Below are 8069 nucleotides of genomic sequence, written 5' to 3' on the forward strand. Positions count from 1 at the left end.
TCTGACACCCAACTGCCGCATGAAGAGAGAATGAAGAGAAACAGATGCCGAGAGAGGAATAGTGAACATAAACTTGATTATTTCAAAAACAGTACAGAATATTTAATTGATTGTATTCAGAAAGTTTCTTATTTCAGTATGATGATGCTTATATTACATTTTCATGATAGTTCCCCTTTAATCAACTCCCGGGACCGCAATATCTGAGAGGCCATAGAGTCTTACTTTATATAAATAATCATATACAGAAAGTTTCTTTTGTCCCTGGCTCCACTGAGGCAGTCCTCCAAATATGCAGGGTGTGTGTGTGTTACTGTCAAGACCGCCGGGAGCGCGAGGAGTCGCGTCCGCTCCCGGCGGCGAAGAATCCAAGATAGCGGCGCCCAGGGAACCCACGTGGGTTCCGACGCCGGCGTTGTGACGCCAGCACGGCGCGACGGTCGCAGGCGCGCTGACGCTGGCGCAAGGGCGCCAAATTCAAAGATAAAAGGACGCCTGAGGCGCCAAGATGGCGCCCGAAAATAGGATCCTGTTCCCTGAGAGATTCCTGGGTTCCCTTGCTGTTTCCCCTGCTTATATCTGCCTGATTCCTTGTTGTGACCCCTTGCCTGGACTTGGACTTCGCTGATACTCTGCCTGCCATTTGACCCCCTGCCTGGCCCTGGACTTTGTTTGTATTCCGCCTGTCTTTTGACCTGTGCTTGGACTTTGTTTATTCTCCTGCCTTACCCTTGGATACCACGACCCTGATCCCTCCTGAGGGGCTTCCTCCTAGATCCGGACTACTCCCCAGAGGGGGCTCCCGGCTCCCTGACATTATTTTCGGGCCATGGATCCTTCTGAGGAAGCCACACCTCATGTCGGACGAGCGCTCCGCGGACTGGCATCCCGCATGGAGGACTACGAAAACCAGCAGGTTCGCATTGGGCAAGCACTCGATGTCCTGCTAGCTCAAGTGCCTTCTACGCCCTCCGCTGCTCCACCTACTGGAGATCCCCCCATGGCGGCAGCCTCTACGAACGCAAGCTACCCGACAGGTGAGCCTCGCATTCCACCTCCCCCTCGCTTCAGTGGGGACCCACAAGCCTGCAGGGGATTTGCCACACAATGCCAAATTCAATTTGAGTTCCAACCCACACAGTTTCCAAGTGAGCGTTCCAAGGTGGGGTATGTGATGTCTCGATTGGAAGGCAAGCCACTGGAGTGGGCAACGTCTCTTTTGGAGAAGAATTCCCCGGTGACTTATGATGTTAAAGACTTTCTCCAAGCTTTTCGCATAGTCTTTGATGCTCCAGGTCGAGTTACGAACGCCCCTGCTCGTCTCTTGCAGCTCCGGCAGGGAAACCGCAGTGTCAATGAGTACGCTATAGACTTCCGAACTCTGATGGCGGAGACTTCCTGGTGTGATGACGCTTACAAGGCCGTATACTACCAAGGCCTATCCATCCGCATCAAAGATGATCTCGTCTCCAGAGAGACTCCTGACACCCTGGAAGGGCTGATCGCTCTATCCATTAAGGTTGACACCCGTCTCAGAGAACACCAGGTGGAGAGAGAGCGCAGCAGACGATTTTCTCCTATGTTGGCCCCTCGCTTTCAAAGGCCGATTCTGCAAGCATCCGCTGTCCCTGTGACTCATGTGTCCACGTCTCCCCTGGAGGAACCTATGCAAGTAGGAAAGGCTCGCCTCTCCGAGCAGGAAAGACTCCGAAGACGTATGGCAGGTCTCTGTTTGTACTGTGGTGGGCATTCCCATTTTGCCAACGCCTGTCCTGCCAAAGCCAAGAGTTTTGTACCCCGAGGTATGTCTCAGGTTTCTCATGTAGGGGGCATCACTCGAGGGTCTCAGGAGAAGTATCAAGAAAATTCACGCAGACTTCTCCTTCCTTTACAGATTCACCTGTCTTCGAAAGGGCCTTCCTCGACTCCGGAGCGGATGGCAATTTCATGGACGCCTTCTTTGCCGAACGCATGAAGATTCCCCTGCTTCCATTGTCTTCACCCCTGCGAATTACCGCCATAGATGACAAACCCCTGGAGTTTGAATTCGTCACAATGTTCACGGCGGAACTATCTGTACAAGTTGGGGCGCTGCATCAAGAAAAACTTTCTTTCTTCATCATTCCCTGCCCTTCTACTCCAGTAATATTGGGTCTTCCGTGGTTACGTCTGCATAACCCCACCATAGACTGGTCCACTGGGCAGATCTCTCGTTGGAGTTTATTTTGCCTGCAACATTGCCTTCCGCCAAAACCCCTCGAGAAGGTGAATGTCTCCACTGCGGAACTAAAGACTTTGCCCTCCACTTACCAGGGGTTTTCTGATGTGTTTTGTAAAAAGTCTGCAGAGTTCCTTCCCCCACATCGCTCCTACGACTGTCCGGTTGAACTCCTGCCAGGAGCTATGCCCCCCAGAGGGCGCACCTACCCTCTCTCTCCTGCAGAGACTACCGCTATGAAGGAGTACATCCAAGAAAATCTCCAGCGGGGGTTTATCCGCCCTTCTACCTCTCCTGCAGGGGCTGGGTTCTTCTTCGTGGAGAAGAAGGACGGAGGCCTTCGGCCTTGTATAGACTATCGGGGTCTGAATAAGATCACCGTGAAAAACAGGTACCCCCTGCCCTTAATTGCCGAGCTCTTTGACCAGCTGAAAGGGGCAAAGATTTTCTCCAAGTTGGATCTCCGGGGGCCTACAACCTCATTCGCATCCGGGAGGGTGACGAATGGAAGACGGCATTCAACACTCGGGATGGGCACTATGAATATCTTGTTATGCCCTTCGGCCTTTGCAATGCCCCTGCCGTCTTCCAGGAGTTTGTTAATGATGTGTTCCGAGATCTCCTAGGAAGGTTCGTAGTCGTATACTTGGACGACATCCTGATCTTTTCCAAGGACCTTGAAAGTCATCGCTCCCAGGTGAAGGAGGTACTCTCTCGTCTGAGAAAGAACTCTCTCTTCGCCAAGTTGGAGAAGTGTGTCTTCGAGGTATCCAAGATCCCCTTCCTAGGATACATTATCTCTCCAGAGGGATTTGAGATGGACCCCGTGAAAGTGTCGGCCATCCAGGAGTGGCCTCTCCCACTGAGTACCAAGGCAATCCAGAGATTCATCGGATTTGCTAATTATTATCGACAGTTCATCCGGGGGTTCTCTTCCCGCATTGCACCTATCCTGGCCCTCATCCGGAAAGGAGGTAAACCCAGCCTGTGGCCTCCATCTGCCATAGAAGCCTTTCAGTCCTTGAAAGAGGCCTTCACGTCCGCTCCTGTTCTCCGACATCCCAATCCTGCACTACCCTTCTGCATCGAAGTTGATGCTTCTGAAGTCGGAGCCGGAGCTATCCTGTCTCAGAGACACTCCACTGATGGAAAATTGCACCCCTGTGCGTTTTTCTCCAAGAAGTTCTCATCCGCAGAGCAGAACTATGATGTCGGAAATCGAGAACTCTTAGCAGTCAAGCTTGCCCTTGAAGAATGGCGTCACCTCCTGGAGGGCTCTGAAATTCCTGTCCAGATTTTCACAGATCACAAGAATCTGGAGTTTATACAGTCCCTCAAGAGGCTAAATCCCAGACAAGCCAGGTGGGCCCTTTTCTTTTCCCGATTTAACTTTGTTTTGACTTATCGCCCATGTTCCAAGAATCTGAAGGCCGATGCCTTGTCTCGTAGCTTCACTCCGGTGGACCGTGACCCTGAGAGGCAGGAACCAATCATTCCACCAGTCAAGATCATTGCCTCTCTGTATCCCCAATTTGCCGACCAGATTCTGGCTGGGCAGTCCTCGGCTCCTCAAGATACTCCGATTGGCATGGCCTTCGTCCCTCCAGAACTTCGCCTGGCCATCCTGCAACAAACCCACTGCTCCAGGCAAGCTGGACATCCTGGTCCGGCCAAGACCCTTGAACTCTTGAGGCGCCTAGTCTGGTGGCCTGATATCCGCAAGGATGTAAAGGACTTTGTGGCTGCTTGTAATGTCTGTGCCACTTCTAAGCCTAGCCATTCCCGCCCCAGCGGGTTGTTACAGCCTTTGCCGGTTCCCTCTCGTCCGTGGACGCACCTCTCTATGGACTTTATTGTCGAACTTCCTCCCTCCGGTGGGAATACTGTGATCTGGGTTGTCATTGACCGCTTCAGCAAAATGGCCCATTTCATCCCTTTGAAGAAGTTACCCTCTGCGGTGGAATTATCCCAACTCTTTATTAAGTACATCTTCCGCCTGCATGGTTTCCCGGTGGAGATCGTCTCCGACAGAGGCACCCAGTTTACCGCCAAGTTCTGGCGTTCTCTATGTAAAGACTTGGGAATAACACTTAAATTTTCGTCTGCCTACCACCCGCAGACGAATGGGGCAGCTGAACGTGTGAACCAAGCCTTAGAACAGTTCCTGAGGAACCACGTGTCTCTTTGCCAGGACGATTGGTCTGACCTCCTCCCGTGGGCGGAGTTTGCTCATAATAATGCATGTCATTCCTCCACAGGAAGGTCTCCATTTATGGTGGTGTATGGACAGCACCCTCAAGCCTTTCCTCAGGACTTCGTGTTGTCGGACGTCCCGGCTGCAGATGATCTGGCAGCCCATATGCTTGCTATTTGGGCTGCAACCAAGTCTAATCTAGAGAAGTGTGCTCTAGTCCACAAGACTTTCGCGGATCGCCGTAGAAGGTCCTCTCCTCCCTACAAGGTGGGTGATAGTGTCTGGCTCTCTTCCAGGAATATTCGCTTGAAGGTGCCATCTCCCAAGTTGGGTCCGAAGTTCCTGGGTCCGTTCCCCATCTTGGAGATAATTAACCCTGTAGCCATCAGACTTCAACTCCCACCAGAGATGAGAATCCCCAACGTGTTCCACGTCTCCCTGGTGAAGCCCACCGTCTCCAACCGTTTCTCTGGTGTCCAATCTCCTCCTCCTGCTGTCTCTGTGGAGGGTCAACAAGAATTAGAGGTGGAGAGAATCCTTGATTCCAGAATCTCCAGAGGGTCCCTTCAATACCTCATCCATTGGAAGGGCTTTGGCCCCGAAGAATGCTCTTGGGAGGGACACCGTGATGTGCATGCTCCTCGTTTGGTAAGAGACTTCCACTCCAAGTTTCCCCAGAAACCAAGTCCCGGTGGTCCTGAGGCCCCCGTGAGGGGGGGGTACTGTCAAGACCGCCGGGAGCGCGAGGAGTCGCGTCCGCTCCCGGCGGCGAAGAATCCAAGATGGCGGCGCCCAGGGAACCCACGTGGGTTCCGACGCCGGCGTTGTGACGCCAGCACGGCGCGACGGTCGCAGGCGCGCTGACGCTGGCGCAAGGGCGCCAAATTCAAAGATAAAAGGACGCCTGAGGCGCCAAGATGGCGCCGAAAATAGGATCCTGTTCCCTGAGAGATTCCTGGGTTCCCTTGCTGTTTCCCCTGCTTATATCTGCCTGATTCCTTGTTGTGACCCCTTGCCTGGACTTGGACTTCGCTGATACTCTGCCTGCCATTTGACCCCCTGCCTGGCCCTGGACTTTGTTTGTATTCCGCCTGTCTTTTGACCTGTGCTTGGACTTTGTTTATTCTCCTGCCTTACCCTTGGATACCACGACCCTGATCCCTCCTGAGGGGCTTCCTCCTAGATCCGGACTACTCCCGAGAGGGGGCTCCCGGCTCCCTGACAGTTACACTTTCTACCTATACCAGCTCCATTTTGCCCATAGGGATGCTGTCTAGGGGCCCCCCTACTCACACATGTTTGTATTTTGACACAACCGGCCTGGAGAGGGAGCTCAGCAGCAGATTTGGATACGGAGCGAGTCTGATGGGGCCCACCGGGTTTTTTCCCTGTATCCCACCAGCCCAGTCCGACCCTGGAGAATAAGATTTATATACAGTATATATATATATATATGAGAAGCAATGGTGCACTCCATGGACTCAGATACTACCTGGGTGCCAGCACTGGTTATTTGCAATAGAAAGAAAGCTTGCGGCACTCACAGGGTTTATGTTGCAAAAAACAAAAAAGGTTTATTTAACGCACATATTGTATTATTTTAGTAGGAAACAACCAGCCGTTTTGGCCATGGTGCCCCCATTTTCGTAAGGAGCCCTAGCAACGCTGAGTTTGTGTACTCATAGTCTGGCCATGGTGCCAAAGTTAAATCGAAATACAGACTGTGTGCCTCACATATTTATAGTTTCTTATCCACCGGGAGAATCTCTATTGCAAGAGACTTAATCGCACAGGCTACTTCGATCACTCGTCGAGCCGAATCGGGTGGCATCTGGTCTATTTGGTGCATGCAGAAGTTAGAGCAAAGATAAGGAAAAAGCTCACAAAGATAAGGATGAAGACAACAGAGGACTTATCAGTGGCTAAAAACGTGCTCTCACAAAGAGATAAAAATGCGTTTACTAGGTAATTGCACATGTATCAACAAACTGTGCAAATAAATGCAGCAGAACAATCAACATTGATACTTGAGAATCAGACAGGGGTGCCCAAACTTTTTGCAACGAGGGCCAGATTTGGTGAGGTGAAAATGTGTGGGGGCCGACCATTCAGCCCATTAACATTACATTACAGGAATCGAGTAATCGTAGCAGTAATATTTGGGCACATTAATGACGCCATACTTCTTCATACCTTCAGCCCTAAAGAAGTATGTGAGAGCAGTGTGTCACTATGTGTAAGTACATGTCTATTACTAACACCTTCAGCTCACAGGCAGCAGTATAGACCAAGTGGCACATCATTTCACTAATGTGCCCACATATTACTGCTATGGGATTCCACACTATGCTGGGGGGCCTCATTATTATTCATTTCATAATGGAGTCTGAGGGTCAGTGTAAATTTGAAAAAGGGCCGCAATTGGGCCCCGGGCCGCACTTTGGACATGTCTGAAATAAGATTAGGATTCAAATATTAGGCCCTTGGAACAGTTCATTTTATATATCCTCATCTTTCCACATAAGAGTTCATATAAAGCAGCCCAAAGGGACGGTTTCGTTCAACCCCCTGGGGGCTACAGTATAGGCGATATATCCATCTGAATTCACGTCTGAGCAGGGCTAGGTCTCTGTTCCCACCCCTTGGGAGCTCAGGTAAGAATTTGATTGCCATGCAGCGAAAGGTGGGCAAACCATGGCCCAACTGCAAAAAATGTCTAGCCACAGCTTTTTTCTTTTAAAGCTTTGCTTATGGCAGATCTGTGTTTGGCTATTCTGTCACATAGTGGGGTAGTGGTTTTTCCCACGTAGTACAAGCCACACGGGCATGTGACTATGTATATCACAAAGGATGAGGTGCAAGTAAGCCAATTCTGTATTTTAAATAGTTTGCCCGTATGGTGATCCCACTGGTGTCTAATAAAAGGGCAGCCAAGGTTGGGAGTTTTACTTTGAAAGCAGCTAGTAAGTTGCAGGTAAAACGTATTCGTCCCTTTTATAAAATGTATAATTAAACCATAGAATTTTTAATGAATCAGATGAAAATTGAGCATAGGACTGGCCAGATATGGGATGACTTTGACGTAGTTGGCCAGCTTAAATATATTGCAATATATGGACAAACAATCCCTGTTTTGTTTAAAGGGTAAGGCATTTTTCAGTAGCAGTAGCACAAAATGTCTGTCTTAAATATATTGATAATGGGTTGAGTGCAGAGGAATCTTGTATTTGTCTATATGTATTTTGTGGTCACACCCTCATTGCACCCCCGCCTAATGTTTTTAAAAACTAGTGGTGAGCACAACTTTCCCTTGTTTGTTATATATATATATATATATATATATATATATATATCTATATATATATTTATATCATGCACATTATCCATGGCACCACTTGAGGCACCAAGACCCCCATTCCCAGTAGAGCTGGCATTTTATTCTATGGCTGAGCAGATGGCACTTTCCTTACCCTACGAGCATATTCAGGGTCCTCTTAAGGCTGGGAGTGGCCTGACTTTTTCCACATTCGAGACATGCTGCAGAGACAACAGTATTAGGGGTACAGGCTGCCCATTTGTAAAGGGTGTTTTATAAATTTATAAGATCCCCTAGAAGATAATTCATAGGCAACACCCCGACAGTTAAAAATAGAATTC

Source organism: Xenopus laevis, chromosome 9_10S (genome assembly GCF_017654675.1).
Source record: "Xenopus laevis strain J_2021 chromosome 9_10S, Xenopus_laevis_v10.1, whole genome shotgun sequence".
NCBI classification, from domain to species: Eukaryota; Metazoa; Chordata; class Amphibia; order Anura; family Pipidae; genus Xenopus; species Xenopus laevis.